The sequence below is a fragment of the Leptonychotes weddellii genome, chromosome 11 (assembly GCF_054177405.1).
Source record: "Leptonychotes weddellii isolate Sample4059 chromosome 11, ASM5417740v2, whole genome shotgun sequence".
Lineage (NCBI taxonomy): Eukaryota > Metazoa > Chordata > Mammalia > Carnivora > Phocidae > Leptonychotes > Leptonychotes weddellii.
In genome coordinates this window covers 23,891,911-23,908,206 of record NC_138379.1, presented here as the reverse complement: position 1 = coordinate 23,908,206, position 16,296 = coordinate 23,891,911, and the positions used below count along the sequence as shown (strand labels likewise).

The 16,296-nt window shown below is 41.4% G+C and overlaps 1 long non-coding RNA gene across 3 annotated transcripts in view; it reads left to right on the top strand.

Annotated features, from left to right (window-relative positions):
- The window catches only part of LOC115937800 (uncharacterized), a 103,873-nt gene that overhangs the window by 41,861 nt on the left and 45,716 nt on the right, over positions 1 to 16,296 (top strand). For all 3 annotated transcript variants that reach the window (XR_014138612.1, XR_014138613.1, XR_014138615.1), the window contains exons 2-4: positions 1,433 to 1,481; positions 8,678 to 8,803; positions 14,891 to 14,949. This is a non-coding gene — a long non-coding RNA (uncharacterized LOC115937800). The remainder of the gene's footprint in view (positions 1 to 1,432; positions 1,482 to 8,677; positions 8,804 to 14,890; positions 14,950 to 16,296) is intronic.

Sequence of the window (16,296 nt, the reverse complement as noted above, 5' to 3'; positions counted from 1 at the left end):
CTTTGTGTTTACAATCTTCAAATGATCTCTGGGTCTTTCCCTTCCCTTGCTTCCCACATCTGGGTAATTAGAATATTCTCCAGATGCGATGTCCATAAGATCTCTCAATCCACTCCTTCCTTTCCATCCCCATTGCCAGTGCCCTCATTCTGGCCCTCCTGAGCTCTTACCTGAACCATTACAGTGGCTTCAAAGTTGGTTTCTTCACACTGGTGTCTTGTCAGTCCTGTGATGGTCTAGCTCAATCTTCCTGGTTATGTTTTCAGTCATATTACTAGATGGTGAGGACTGAATTTTATTCATTTTTATATCCCAGTGCCTAACACAGTACCTGGTCCATAGGAGGTACCCAGTAAAGGCTGGATTGAATTTATGTTGTTTTTCTACTGAAATTTTTTCAGTGGCCTTCCATTGCCTACTGAATAAAGCTCCAGCCTGGCATTCTGAGCCCTCCATTTAATGGAATGGGTTATCATTTTACTAAACTAACTGCTTTTTTGCAAATATTCTCTCTACTCTCCTATCTCACACTCTTTGCTGGTACTTTCTCTTCCATTTGGAATGCACGTCTATTAAAATTCTGCTCATTCTTCTTTAATTTTTTATATTTAAAAATTTTAAATGATAAGCATATATTACTTTTATAATAAAAAAACTCTCAACATTTTAGGGGCGCCTGGGTCATTCATTTGGTTAAGTGACTGCCTTCAGCTCAGGTCATGATCCCAGGGTCCTGGGTTTGAGCCCCACATTGGGCTCCCTGCTCAGCGGGAAGCCTGCTTCTCCCTCTGCCTCTGCCTGCCACTCCCCCTGCCTGTGCTCTCTCTGTCAAATAAATAAATAAATAAATCTTAAAGAAAAACTCTCAACATTTTAAATTTCGTATGTTTGAAATGTTTCATGAAAAAATTTGAATCCTCCCATCTGGACTATTATATAGACATTCAAAATCGGATGTATATTACATGCTATTGTTTTTACATTTTTTATGTTTGAGATTTTCATAATAACATTCTTAAAAATACTTGCCAAGTCACATAGTAATTATTAGTGATGTCCACTGATAACTTCCCGTTCTCCTTCCTAAACACTTCCTTGGAGTTACGTGTGGCCCTGTAACTTGCTTTGGTCAATTATATGTGAGCAGAGGGCACCTGGGTGGCTCAGTCGTTAAGCGTCTGCCTTTGGCTCAGGTCATGATCCCAGGGTCCTGGGATCGAGTCCTGCTCCGCAGGAAGCATGCTTTCCTCCACTCCCACTCCCCCTGCTTGTGTTCCCTTTCTCTCTGTGTCTCTCTCTGTCAAATAAATAAATAAATTCTTTAAAAAAAAAAAAATTTAAAAAAAAATTATATGTGAGCGGAAATGACGTAACTTCTAGATGGAAGTCCTGAACAGCCACTGTATGACTGACCATATTTTCTCTCCCACAGGTTCTGACGATGAACAGATGGTCAAAACTCCATCAGCCCGAGTCCCTGTGTAAGTATGACCTGAAGCAGAGGCTCCAGGAACTACACCTTTGTTTTTCTAAGGTTTGGGGGCTGTTTGTGACTGCAGCATCAGGTGGCCAATTCAGACTGATGCAAAGGAGGAGCAGCTTCAGGCCGTGTAGATCACCACATACCCTGAAGGCCTTCCAATCACAAAAGAACAGAATCATTTTTTAAATGCCTTATTGGACTTGCAAGCAGTAATAGAATTGTCTAAGGACAGCTCTTCCCCCCAAAAGTGAGTTGAAGCTAGAGCTGGGAGTCAGAGTGCTAGGAAACTAAGAAAAGGGGTTGTCCTGAGGGCCAGGGTAGCACTGTAAGAAGCTTTAAAGCATCAGAAGGTCGGGACTCCAAGAATCTAAGATTTCGGCATTAGGCCAGGACACTCCAGAAGGGGTAGAAGGTTTCAGGTTGGTATTTTCCCTCTGCCTCCCACCAGAAGCAGAAACAAATCCTCACAGTAGGAAGGCCATTAAGATCCACGTGTGAGTTCAAATCCAAGATGACCAAGCGCAGAAGGAGGCAGGCCACTGAGAGAGAGACAGTTGGCAGAAAAACACACATCCAGTTTAGAACCCAAGAACTTTGAATATTGGAATTCTCAGATACAGCATATATTTTTTAACTTCCAAAAGTGTACAAAGCAATGATTAAGTGCTAGGCATCACGGCAAAGATTTTTTTTTTTTCAAATTTAACTTATTTAATTCTCATAACAATTCTATGAAGCAAGTATTATTATCACCCCCATTTTAGAAATGAAAAAGCTGAGGCACAAAGAGATTAAGTAAATTGTCCCAGGTCAACCTTACTTAGGTAGTAATGCTGGTTTGGATCTTGGCAGTTTGATTCTAGAGTCTGCACTCTCCACCACTATGTTTTGCTGCCTTTCTAACATAGAATCAGTACCTATGAAGAATTTAAAGAAATAAGGTGAAATACCAAAGAGAAGCAAGCAACAAAAGCCACTCTGGGATGACCAGGTAGATTTGAAAAAAGAATAATAAAAGAACCCCTAGAAATGAAAATAAAATGGTTAGAAGTAAACATTTGATGAACATGTTAAATATCTGAAGAGGTAGGTCATCAGTGAACTGAAAACCTATCTGCAGAAAATATCCAGAATGTTGCATGGGAAAAAAAGGAATGGGAGTATGAAGGGGAAGGTTAAAGATACAGAAGTGAAAATGGAAAGTTCTGATACGCATTTAATTGGAGTTTTGGAGGGAGAGGATAGAGAAAATGGAAGAGATACAATATTTGAAGCAACAGTGGCTGAGAATTTTTCAGAACTGACAAAAAGACCTAAATCCACAGATTTAGGAAATACAGCCTCTCCCTAGCAGGATAAATTAAAAAGAAGTTTATGCCCTAGACATGTTTATAGGGAAATTGGAGAACACCAAAGACAATGAGAAAATCTTAAAAACAGCTTGGGAGAAAAGAAGCATCACCTACAAAGGACTGACAATTAGACTCTTAGCGGACTTATCAATAATGACAGTAAATGCAAGGAGACAGTGGAATAATATATTCAAAGCGTTGAAAGGAAATAACTGTCCACTGTGTATCCAGAAAAGCTATATTTCGTGAGTGAGAATAAAGTGAGGACACTTTCAGATAAACAAAAACTAGCAGAACTTTTACTAAAGGAACTCACACCCACCCCTCAAGATTCATCTCAAATGTTATTTCTTCCATGGAGCTCTGGCCTGATTCTCCTCTTTTGAATTTTAGTAGCATTTTATTTGATCCTGTCTCATGATGATCATCAGATACACAGACCGAGATTATATGTGCCTTTTCTTAAGGCCTCCCCACCCCCCACCCCCATTGCTCTTGCCCTCTCTCATTAAAGACCCCAGGAATGCTTTCGTGTCTAACTCACCTTAACTTTTTGTATAATTCCTATCATGATTTGTGTGTGTAGTAGGTGTTTAATAAGTATTTGTTGAAGCCCACTTGTCAGTCTTCTCCTGTGTTCTCTCTCTGTGTTTCATAAACTACCCGTTCCCAAAGATGTTTCCTTCAAAGGGGGTGTTATGATCAAACCCTCTTCACAAATGCTGCATAGAGCACTATATCTCCCTGGGGGCAATCCACAGTGTAATTTGTTTAAGTCAGCAGTTCCCCAGATTATTTGCTCATACAACAACTCCTTCCACTCTTTACCCCATGGATATCTCAAGAGAATGGTGTTTCTAAGGACACACTAACTACAGAAAACAATGACTTATTTGAGTATCCAAGCCAGAGAGTCAACATTTTGGATCCCAGTTCTGTTAACAACTAACCACATAATTAGTTTTAAGTCATGTGTCCTCTGGCTCCTTATTTGTGACACATCATAAGCAGATCATATCATAAGCAGTCCCTTCAAACTCTAAAGTTCCAAGAATTAAAGAGCATTGCCTCTTACAATCAACCAGTCAGTCATTCCACACATATTAAATTCCTCGTATGTGGCAGTGTGCAAAATACTGGGCATGTAATTGTGAGTAAGACCAGCATGCTTCCATTTTGCTATCAGTTGAGAATGATTTTCTAGAGCTCACTATTAGAACATTGTTCTTTGGCTTCCAGAGCCAAATTTCTTCTGGTTAAAAATTGAGCATTTACTGTCTCCTTTGTTATGTATATCAGGTTGTGGAATGAATCTTTAGAATCAAAATTTATGGTCTATCTAGGCTTATGACTGTTTTACCCAAGAGTTCCACTGTAAGAATCAAAAATTTAACATGATCACTAGTCTTTAGATTTTCATCTTTTCTTCCGTAACTTTGCATCTTTCACTGTCTTTGTAAAAGTTCCATCCTCCATAGTTTAAAAAGCAAATTCTAGTGATATGGTGTCAACCGAGCACTATTGTATATAGACACTGTCCTAAGCATTTCACATGTATTATCTCATTTAATCCTTATGACAACCACGAGAGCCAAGTGCTAATACGATTCCCATTTTACAGAGGTTCAGTAACTTGCCCAAAGTCATAGAGCTGGTGAAGCTGGGCTTTGACCCAATGCAGTATGGATCCTGAGTCCACACTCTGAACTCTAATATTTAACTGCTGCTATTCTTCAGATATTGTCCAGAAGGTTTTCTGATGGAAAATTAAGGGTTAACATCTCTGAAGAGCTGAACAATCATATGGGATTTTTAAACGTCTAACTCCAGCCAGGTAGTATAGTGAGGAGGTAATGAAAAATTAAAAGCCCTTTCTTTTTTTTTTTTTTTGGCTAAGTAGTAATCTTTGTGGTTCTGAATATATCCATGCGCCAGAGAATTGCACTTTAGATAATAAGTTAACAAAAAATTGGTGGTACAGTTTAAACCTGACAGCTCTGTGTGTCTGATATGTTCTGCAAAAGTAATTTTAAAGATAAGACTTTACCCTCAAATCTGAAATAGGTTCTTTAAACATTTCCAAAACCATCCAGTATTTATGGAATTGTTTCAATTATATGGAGAAAAACTATAGTGCTAAGAGGAGAAGCATCTTTTAATCATAAAATATTGTATTATCAGGAAAGAAGCAAAATATAATCAAAGAAATGTGCACCAAACAATGTCAGTGAGAATTCTTGGCATTTACTTCTAGAAGCCATTTTGCATGGAAATGAATAAAATATAAACACAGTACTTTATCTAGGATACAGCAAGAAACTTCAAGATTGTAATGTGCATTAAGATAACATTCCAAACCTATCCTTTCAAGTTTTCAGCCAAGAATTTGTTTTTACAATTTCTTTGCAGTTGGCAAACTGCTAGACTCTACTTGAGATATCAGTTTTTCATGCTTATGGTCCCAATCCCATTGTGTGTAACTATTAACTTACTATATGACCTTGACAAACTCACTCCCCTCCACCCAACCCAAATTAAGGAGGTGGCTCTCTTAGGCCCCTTCTGATTTTAAAATCCTGTGGTTTTAGCCTATGGATTATGACGTAAACACCACAAAAAGTGCTTGCTAGAAGGGATTGGATTTTTTAACATTTGGGCTACTGAAGCATCTTTAAGTGACCTACCTTTGAGCCAGTTATAAAGAGAATGTAAGGCACGGCAGCCAGGGCCCCTCAGTGATTTACTTGGTTTTGGTGCTGGTCAGCAGCTGTTGTGTTTGTTTCAAGTCCCCAAGCACCTTCTGTCGTTCACAGAGACAGTCCGTCCTTGGGCTTCCTTGACTCCCCAGTGCGAAAGGGGTCTGAGAGATTCTGGGCAAAAGAAGCAGTGATCACAACTGCCACTGACCATGAGTTGACCTTGAATGCCTTCTTAAACTGCAGGGAGGTGTGGACCCTGTGGTGCCCTGCCCAGATTGCCTCCTCCAGACTGAAGTGCATATGCCCCCGGCTGCCTTGAGGGTTGGCTGCTGCAGTTCTTCAGCTCCGACCCTCTCAGGAGAGAGTTTTTGGATGAAGAGAGCTGCTTTGCCCAAAGCCACCCCACTTCCGGGGTAGCCTATGTCTAAGGACTGCAGATTCCATGGAGTGGCTGGTTAATGGCCAACCCTCTGCCTCAATAGGGTCCAACTCGGAGGGGCGGCGTCAGTGCCTGAGCTCCCAGTGTGGGCTGAGAGGTGCAGCTTCTCCCGTGGCCCATAGATGTCGCCCCTGAGCACCCCTCCGTAAACTTCCTGCCCCAGCATCTCTTTCTCAGAGTCCCCTCCTGGGGATCCAGACCTGCCACAGAGACTTATTGACCTGAGTTCCAACTGGGGCTCTGCTTAGTTCAATGCTGAGTCTAGGGGTAAATTTTCCTCTTTAGCAAAATGGAAGTAATAACTACTTCATAGCATTCTTTATTGTAAGGAAATGAGGAAATGAGTCCAAAGCACGTAGGAAATGATTAGCAGCAATAATTTAACATTTATTGAGCATTTACATGTCATGGCAATGTACTTCACCACACAAAAACTCCATGAGAAAGATAATATCCCTATTTCACAAATGAGAAAACTGAGGTGCAGAAAAGTTAAATAACTTCTCCAATGTCACACAGCTAATAAAAGTCAAGAATTCAAACCCCGGCAGCTGGACTGCAGAACCGGTGTTCTTAGCTAAAACGCTGCTGCCTCCCATTGCTAAACAAAAAATTTTAATGTATTTGCGTGACGATAAATGAAAGCCCAATAAAGTCACCTGATTCCAGAAGGACCTTTAAAGCAAGGCATTGTAAAAGAAAAATTTTACAAAGAACTTTTGTACTCCTATCATTTATATTTTTGTGTTACTATAGATTATGTTTATTTTTGCTTCGGATCAACCCTTTCTCATCAGGGAAGTGAACGAAACGGTTGGAGGGGAGGGGCTCCCCCCCCCCCCCCCGCGATGTGCCAGTAGTTGCTCCATGACACCATGTATTTTTGCTGTTTCTATTTTAATGAAACGTGCTGAATTTCTGTTTTAATGATAATGTACTAAGTATGAGGTCGAAGAATACATAAAACAATGACATGTTTCACTATTAGGAAGTAATTTTGCATACTAATAGGGTTGAGTTATATCATATTACCTTGGCTTTTAAATATCTCCCTCCTTGGGTCATCGGGAAGTACGCTGTAACGGGGAGAGGGGCCCTCTGGCAAAGGCCCCTGCTGTCCACTCCTGACCCCTCAGTTATAGTCTATTTTTGTGTTCGCTTCAGACTAGCTGTCTGTTATTATCCAATGGAAGGCCTTTGTTTCACATTTCACTTCTAACCTAACCAGATTTATGCCATAACTTTTATCTTAGGGGATAATGTGTTAACAATGCTTGTTTGGATCCCTGTTATACGTTTAAGGTCAGGGAAGTCTGTTTTACTCTTTAAGGCACAATCTGTTAAAGTTTTTATGATTTGCAAACAAAGTGGTTTTTCATCTTCTGCTATTAGATAACTAAGGTATAAGAGAGCTCCTTCTACACCAAATAAATTAAACATCTAAATAATTTACAGCTCCAGGTATGTTTGCCAGACTAGCATTACTGAATAAAGTCAACAGATTAAATGTTCCCTTGGCAATCAGTAAGGGTATGAGATACAGCACCTGGGCTGCTCCATTGGGTCTCGTTATTAAATCACAAGCAAGAGCTCAGAATCCCAGGGTCCCAGGTGACAGGTAGGAGCTGACTTTGGAGGATGGAGTCATAGCAGTCATTACCTATGACTTAGGAAGTGGGAAACTCTTAGCACAATTGAGATAGAGACAGAAAGAGAAGGAGAGAGGGAAGGAAGGGTGGGGGAAGAGAACGAGACAGAGAGAAGAGTGTTGGGGAGAGACTATATGTTTCAATGAGGGAAGATTCTAGTTACTTATTTATGTCACTAAATTGGGAATTCATCAACATAACACTGTGTATTTGTACAATCTTAGAGTAAAAGTTAAAAAGAGGGAATATTTTGTATGTGGAAGCCCAATCAATCACTGGCAAGGTCAGAACAAGAACTTGCTAGAAAAATAGACAGTATTTCCTTCTTTCTAATTTCTTAGAAAGGCTTCGACCAGCAACTGCTTTTGCTTAGAGAAGGAAGGTTTGGTCTGCAGAGCTGGTGGCAGCCAGAGAAACATCGGAGCACAGGATCCGAGAGGTTACGTGTAATATCCAGTCTAATTCTTGGGAAGGTTTCAAGTGCCAGAAACCAGTCATCCCATCTTTAACAAATGGAATTTTTTAACCTAAAACATGGTTTTAAATTTGCACACATTTAATGATGGGATGATCAGTGGAAAGATGGGGTGAGGAGCAGCAAGTATACATTTAGTCAGAGGAAATCCCATTTTTAGATCATATTCATTGAGCCCAGGAGACAAAGAGGGTCCCATTTAAAAACAATGAATACCGCTCTCCTCTCTCAAGGTCTCGTGGGAATGTTAAGTGCTATAAGGAAAATATGAAAGGCAGAACCGTGCTTAGACTTCTTAACTCTTGTTGGCACAGCTTCTCTGGAGATGAATGGGAGAGGAAAAAGGAAAAACAAACATTCCAGGTGTACCGTATACTGCTGTCTTTCGTAATTACTAGACTTCCAGTTCTATGATAGCCCCTTTGGGGTGGTGTAAGACTTGGAAGGAGAGGGGACAAGGGGTGTGTGTGATGATTTAGCATGCCTGACCTACAAAGTATCTGAATTTAAGGTAAAGCCATTAAATTGGGTTCATTGCTGAATTCTCTCGGGGCACACTAACCTTTTCATTTTCATTTAGGAAGAAAGGGTAGAAGAGAAGCTTCCCATGCCTGGTTTATAAATACGGCCTTGAAAATGTCCACAGACGTATTGTTGTCTTGTTGAGTCTGCAGCCAGGAAGGCAGAAATCACTGCAGCAAAGCAGGTGTGAACGTCCCCCTACTTCAGAGGCAGCTCTCTTTGAAGCTGGAAAATCAAGGACGCTGGTACCTTCAAGGAAACAAGGATATAATTATCACAACCCCCAACTGGCCAGTGACCTTCCATTCCTCAGGCCACCTTACTCCCTTCGCTGGCACCAGCCCAGGTCCTCACAGACTCAGCTCTGTGTCCCAGACCGCTCAGATCCAGCAGCAACCCCCTCATGCACCCTTTGAAAGCATTTGTAATCTCTTTCTCCTGCACTGGGCTTGCGGACATAAATCCGCCAGCCCCGGGGTGGGGGGGGTGGCCCTCTGAACCCCCCATGGAGGGAGGCCCATTCAGGCCAAGTGGAGTCTGAACAGCTTAGGAGTAGGATTTATGCCTCCCCTCACCTGTGCCGTCTGTCTGTGGCCCCCACCCTGGTCTGGTTTTGAAGGTTTGAACATGACCCCCCAGCTTTTTGCCAAGCCTGCCAGCGTCACCTCAGTCACGGGGGTGGGGTGGGGGGTGGTGGGCAGCCGTCTCAAGGCCCTTGGAAGCTAATAACAGGGACTCTCAGCTTCTTTGTTATATTTGAAATGTTGAAAGCAGAAGCCTAATAAAATGAGTTCAGAAAAACAAAACGAGCAATAAATTATCATTTGAAAAGAGTGGCTAAAGAACTCATCTACCCTGAATACCTAGGGGCTATTTCGCAGCTACAGCAATAATCCGGCATTTGGATTCCCTTCACTGCGCAAAAAACCTTGGCTGTGTTCTCTTAGCACAGATTCTTCCCAGCTTCTAGGAGCCAAGTGTCCAGAATCAAGAGTTACACAACACTCCCCACCCAACTCCTTTACACACACACACGCACACACACACACACACACACACACACTCCCTACTCAGCCTTGGTCCTAAGGGGTCCACTGAATTGTATTAATTCTTTTTGACCATAAAGAATTTATCCTGCATTATCATCAATCAGCACTCACTGCAAATTTACATTTTATTTATTTTAAGATAAGAGTAAAAGTCTACTTCCTTGACCTCATAAAGACTACTTATGCTAAACTGATACATTTAATGAAATAACACCAGAAGCATTATTCCCTGTGAAATCAGAAGCAAATTAGGGATGCCCTTATCACTGTTGTTCTTACTCAATGTTTTGGAACTTCTAGACCAGTCGTTGCTTCTCAGGGCACATTTAGCAATGTATGGAACCAATTTTGGTTGTCATAACTTTGGGAACTGGAGTGCAATTGGCATCCAGGGTAGATGGCTAGGGATGCTGCTAAATATCCTACAATGCACAGGACGGCCCCCACACAAAGAATCCTCCAGCCCAAAATGTCAATTGTGCTGAAGGTAAGGAACCTTGCTCTATACAATACAACAGCACATGAAACATAAATAAGAGAAATAAAGCTGAGAAAATGACTAATTTTCATTGTCATTAATTGCGAAGAACATGTATCACCTAGGAAAGCAAACCCCCCCAAAATTAAATAAACATTCTTAAAGTTCATAAAATAGTAAATAATGTAGCTTGATAAGATGTTTTCAATTATGTGATAGACTTAAGAGTCTTTAAATTTTCCTATGGGTTTATTTATCTATTCTACAAAAATTTCCTGAGAACAAAAGGATTTGTTTTATAAAAGAACACTTAGGAGGTATAAGATGACTTTTACATTTTAAAACTATGGAAAAAAATTTAAAATTTTAATAACTGAATCTATAACACTGTAATACAATATCATAGGAAACCCAAGGGGACATATCTTCCCCAACTATAAGCTGGACTTGAGGAGGACTTTTTTAAAAAGTTTGTTAAAGCATGAAAAAATTGTTTAGGGGGTAGTAAATACACACACACACACACACACTCTCTCTCTCTCTCTCTCTCCTTTTAGCAAAAAAAACTTCCTCCGTATTTTTTAATGCGGGTAGTATTCAGATGCATCATTGGAAATCTAACTAGTCTATCACAATAGATCATTATGATCCAGCAGATGAAGATTCTTGAGGGGAGGGCCCATATCTTATTAATATTTCTATCTCCATAAATGACACATACCAAGAATTAATGAAATAAGGAGAAAACACTAACAGTGAGAGATGGTCTTTGAACTCATTAGTCAAAAGTTAACATAGACCCACAGCAATTGTAATTCAGTGTCTAAGAATCCACATCTGAAAGGCTGAATGAATAGTCAAGATCTTAATAGGTTTTGCCTCATGTTGCAGCTATAAAATGTACAGGCTAAAAATAGAGTGAGTGAACAGAAATCAACCAGTGATGTTTTACTAAGAACAGTAAACTCGATTTTTATATGTTGAAGACTTGAAAGAGTCTATAAATATCTATATGCACATAACCTAAATATATCAATGATTTCTTGATCTTTAGTTCATTTTCATGACAAGCCTTCAAAACTTGAGGGGAAGGGAGGGAGGAAGGAAACAAAGGAAGGCCAGGTGGAAAGTCACAATCAGGAAATAATCAAAAGTTTTCGCTCTACCCCTTCCATCCAATCTCGCAGGCTCTCCCGAGAACCTTCCGTCCTGAATGTTTTTTTTTTTTATTATGTCCTGAATGTTTAATAGCATTAATTCCACAGTTTCAAGGTGTTGAAAACCCTACAATCCAGTTTCATGTCCAGTTCATTCAAAAATGCCGTATTGGGACAGATTCACGGTCCGAGAAGCCTCAGACAAATTCACCAGGGAACATATTCCAGTATGTTCTCTTGTTCAGTTTGATATAAATTTCAAAGTTTAGGGACAAGAAAAAATCACAGTTACTATTCATTGAGCACTTGGTATGTGCCAGACATCTTCCTACAGAACTGTTTATATATTTTCTTGGCCAACCCTCACGATAGCCCTCCAGATGAGGAGACAGATGTAATGGAGGTAATACAAGAGGGCCACCCATAAACTGGCAGAGCCAGCCACACCTGCCAGCCCCCAAAGCCAGACTGCCACATACCACACTGCAGGTGTCTCCAGAACATCATATTTCTCTCAATAACCCACTTCTCATGGATTTGTCATAAAATCTTCAGATCAGCAAGCATTGCTGAGACCGGGAACATAAAGGAAGTACACGAAATAGTCCTGGGCTAGAAGGACATGCTGTCTTCTTGGAGAGACATGATAGGGAGCAGGTGGTGAATAATACCAACTGTAAAGAGTGCTAAAAGAAAGTTAAAGCATGTGTCAAAATGGATGGTATAGCTAATAAACATGTGGATGACCAAGAAGCAGAAAGAGAAAATACCAGATGGCATTGTTAGGGAAAGTCTCATTGAGGACCTAAGGATTTGATAGGACTCTCACAGGATTTGGACAGATAGAGAAAGAAGTAGAGGTTGTTCAAGTCAGTTTCTGCCCACCTGGGCTCCTAGACAAATGGTGGCCAGGCATGGAGCTGTTCAGGATGCAGAGCATGGAGCAGAGCTTGGCCAAGAGACATCACCCAGGGTGACACCGAAATCAGAAGCCAGGAAGACCACCCCTGAGGTATCCATATGGAGGCACTGGGCCGAAGGCAGGAAACAAGAACAGGGCAAAATGTTGGAACTAGAGAGTTCAGTCCAAAGTCAGAGAATTGGGGAGGGAGGGAGAAATGAAATCTGGAGAGCCTTCCCAAGCTTCTTCATCCCAAAGGCAGACACCCTTAATCAGACGTGGAGCCCCAGCTCTGAGTGCGGAGCATGCTGTGAAGGATGTTGAGGAAGACTGGGGAAGAATGAATGTGTGAGTATGGTCTGGGGTCTAAGAAAGGACCAGCCAGTCTAGAACTTAGGGTGCATCTGTAGTATCAATTGGATAGGCGAAATGAGGCCAGTTAAGAGACTAGAGGACCATAGGCAACAGCCAGCTTATCAAGACACAAAAGCAGGCCTAGAGTCTGATGAACAAGTATAAATTCACATGATTAATCTGACTTTTTGAGACTGGTTAAGTTCTCTTTCTTATTCCATCACCTTCTAAATCAGGAATCTCAGCTCTGCCCTTATCAGCTGTATGGCCATGGGAAAGTTACTTAACCTCTCTGTGCCTCAATGTTCTCATCTTTTAAATAAGCATAATGATAGTATCTACCTTGTAGGATCACTGTGAGGATCAAACCGGTTCATATATGTCACTTGCACAGCGCAGAGCCTGGCATGTGCAAGGTCAATGTGAGGGTTTGCTGTCTATGGTTCCTTCCCCATTTCACCATTGTATAGGTTGAGGATTCACAATGGGGGGGGCAGGAAGGCGAAGAAGGGGAGGGTATCTCACAGCCATTCCTTCTCTGGATCACCTGAATTACAAATGCACCTTTTGGAAACTGTCCAGCTCCTGAATATCTTCCCTCTGTCCAGAACAGCCCAGAGAATGCTGTCAAGTTTGCTATAAAAGACTGCACCTTTCTAACAGCTTTGGATTCCAGTATCCCTGCCTGGCCTCTTTCCCTGTTAGCAGTAATACTGGGCTGATGTCTAAGTGAGCAAGTCCCCTTCTGAAGTTCTCACAATTACAACCACTAGCTCAGAGCTTCCACCATGCTTTCCACGTGATGTGCATGATTTCAGCATTATTTGCCCATCATTGTAAGAACAATGAGGACATCTGCCATTTCTTCCATTATGCTGTGTTGGAGATAGACTGAAGGGACAAGGATAAAACAAGGGAGAACAATGAAGAGGGTATTGTAATAATCAGATAAGAGGTGAAGGTTGGCAACAAGAGAAGGTAAGGGGTGGTAATGAGAGTAGTTAAAAAGGGTCAGATTGGCTTGAATGTGTTTAGAAGGTATAGCCAATAGGATTTCCCGGCAGACTGGACAGGGGTGAGAAAAAAGCAAAGCAAAACAAACAAACAAACAACCAAGAGACAAGAGGGACCTCAATGACTTTCGCTCCAGTAAATGAGAATGGAGTTGTCTCTATCTGAGATGCGAATGTTCAAGATGTCTGGTTCAACATCCAGGAGTGAAGAAATCTGGGCTGCAGGTAGAAATCAGTCTCAAAAATAGGTCTCAAAGCCCATGCTCTAGCCTAATACCTTACAAACTCGGGATTCGGGGACTTGTACCTATTTTGTATGGGGCTGGGAAGAACAGGTTTCTGGAAGTAACAAGAATGAAAAAACTAATTAGACAATCTCAAAACCTAGTTTAAGTTATGACTTTCAAACTCCTGATCTTCCCAAGCTTTCTCTGATTATCTGGGCCCTTCTCCTACCTTAACTGCTCTCCACTCCCACCTCAAATAAAAGCTATCTATGCCCAAGTTGGTTCTGGCATGATAACAACAGGGCCATCACTCCCAATGGGAATGAATGTACCTTTTCACAGCAAACTTTACAGAAACAGTGGTTCTCTGCTTGTTAACACGCTCTGAGCGCCACCATGAACTCAGGCACCCCTTCCACTCTTCAGTTCTTTAGGCTACTGGCTGTCTGGGCCTCTTGGCCATTTCAGAGTTTTTCTAGGTTGACAAATGAGGAAGATTGCACGTCAACCTAATCATTCAAACAACTCTGCAATGCATCAGGAGATTCACAAGTATCCTTTTCGCTTGAGTTTTCTTATCTAGGTTGTAGATCAGTGTCACTGTGATTTTTGAAGACTGCGTATAAAAGAGGAGAGGCAGTTGATCGTTGCAGGAATAAAAGACTGAGCTAGACCTAAGAGCAGATGTCTTCTCTCATGGATAGGAACTTTTGTGTGCTTATATCCTTACTATCCATTGCTTGGGAGGTGGATATGAGATTTGGATTCAAAAACATGTATTGATTTATTGACACAGCAGAGGTTAAGTGCCCTTGCTTATGTTACTCTCATGTAATCCTCACATCAGCACTGAGAAGCGGTACTGTATTATTTTGCAGTGGGGGAAAACGAGGCTCAGAGAACACGAGCAACCTGCCCAAGCCCAAGCCACCTGTAAGTGGCAAGAGTCAGCCTTCCAACCCAGGGTCTCAAGGGGCTCTTACTCCCATGTCATGTTTTTGCCTCATAATATGAACAGATAATGAAAGGTTTAAGGCAAAACAGATAGTCTCTAACCCAGTGTTAGCCAAAGATGACTGGTCTTCTCTTTAGAAAGGAAATATCCATGTGGGAGAGGTTTCACCTCAGAAGGTGGAGATTGCCAGGAGAAGGTGAGTAAACACTTTATTCAGTCCCTCAAAGATATGATAACAGAGACAAGAATTTTCCTTTTTTCATTTGCTCAAGAGAGTGTCAAAATTCACAACCATAAGACACACCCCCCAAATGTGTGTGTATGTCTTTGTGCGTACATGGGTGGGGGAGGAGAGAGCACAGATCGGTGCTTACTCGAGGTAGGTACAGATCTCTCAGGGACCATCTGTACCTATTGGATTTATGATTTCTCAGCTTTATGGTGGTGGGAAAGCCATATGCATTCAGTAGAAACTGTACTTCGAGGGCTACCTGGCTGGTTCAGTTTGCAGAACGTGCGACCCTTGATCTCAGGGATCTCAGAGTCATGAGTTTGAGTCCCACACTTGGCATGGAGCCTACTAAAAATTAAAAAACAAAGAAAGTGTACTTTGAATTCTGAATCTGGATCTTTTCCGGGGCTAACAACACGCTTCTGTCCTGTGATGCTGAGCAGGGCAGTGAGCCACATCTCCCAGTCAGCCGGGGGATCACAAGGTCAATGACAGATACGCTCACAACCGTTCTGTACCCACAGCCATTCTGTTTTGCACTTTTAGTACAGTATTTAATAAATTACATGATATTCACTTCATTATAGAATAGGCTTTGTGCTAGATGATTTTGCCCAGCTGTAGGCTAAAGGTAAGTGTTCTGAGCACATTTAAGGTGGGCTAGGCTAAGCTATGATGTTCCACTGGTTAGGTGTATGACATGTATTTTCAATTTACCATATTTTTGACTTAGGGTGGGTTTATTGGGGCATAATGCCATCATAAGTCAAGGAAGATCTATATTCTGTTAAGTGCTTTCCATACATGATTGCTCTTAATCTTTGCATCTGTTCTTTGAGGCATTCCTTCCTTTATGTTCTGGAAGAACAAACTGAGAGTCTTTCAGGTTAAGGTTTATGTACTTACTTACAGTACCCAAAGCTTATAAGAGGCAAAATTCCAACCCACGTGGGTATGAGTAACTCCCATTTCCCCTGTAGCCCAAAACACACCATTTGAAAACAGTACTCCTGTTGAAATGGCGACTCTCACACTTCACCCACAGGCGTGTAAACTGGTAGCTTTCAAACTGATACCATGGCGCTTTTGATCCAATTATAAAAGTAAGCGTATTCTTTTGGCCCACTAATTTCATATCTAGGAGTTTTGCCTAAGAAAATAATCAGACAGGGGGCGGAGCAAGATGGCGGAGGAGTAGGAGACCTGGATTTCGTCTCCTCTCAGGAATTCAGCTGGATAGGGATCAAACCATTCTGAACACCTACAAACTCAACAGGAGATCGAAGAAAGGAATAGCAACAACTCTCTGAA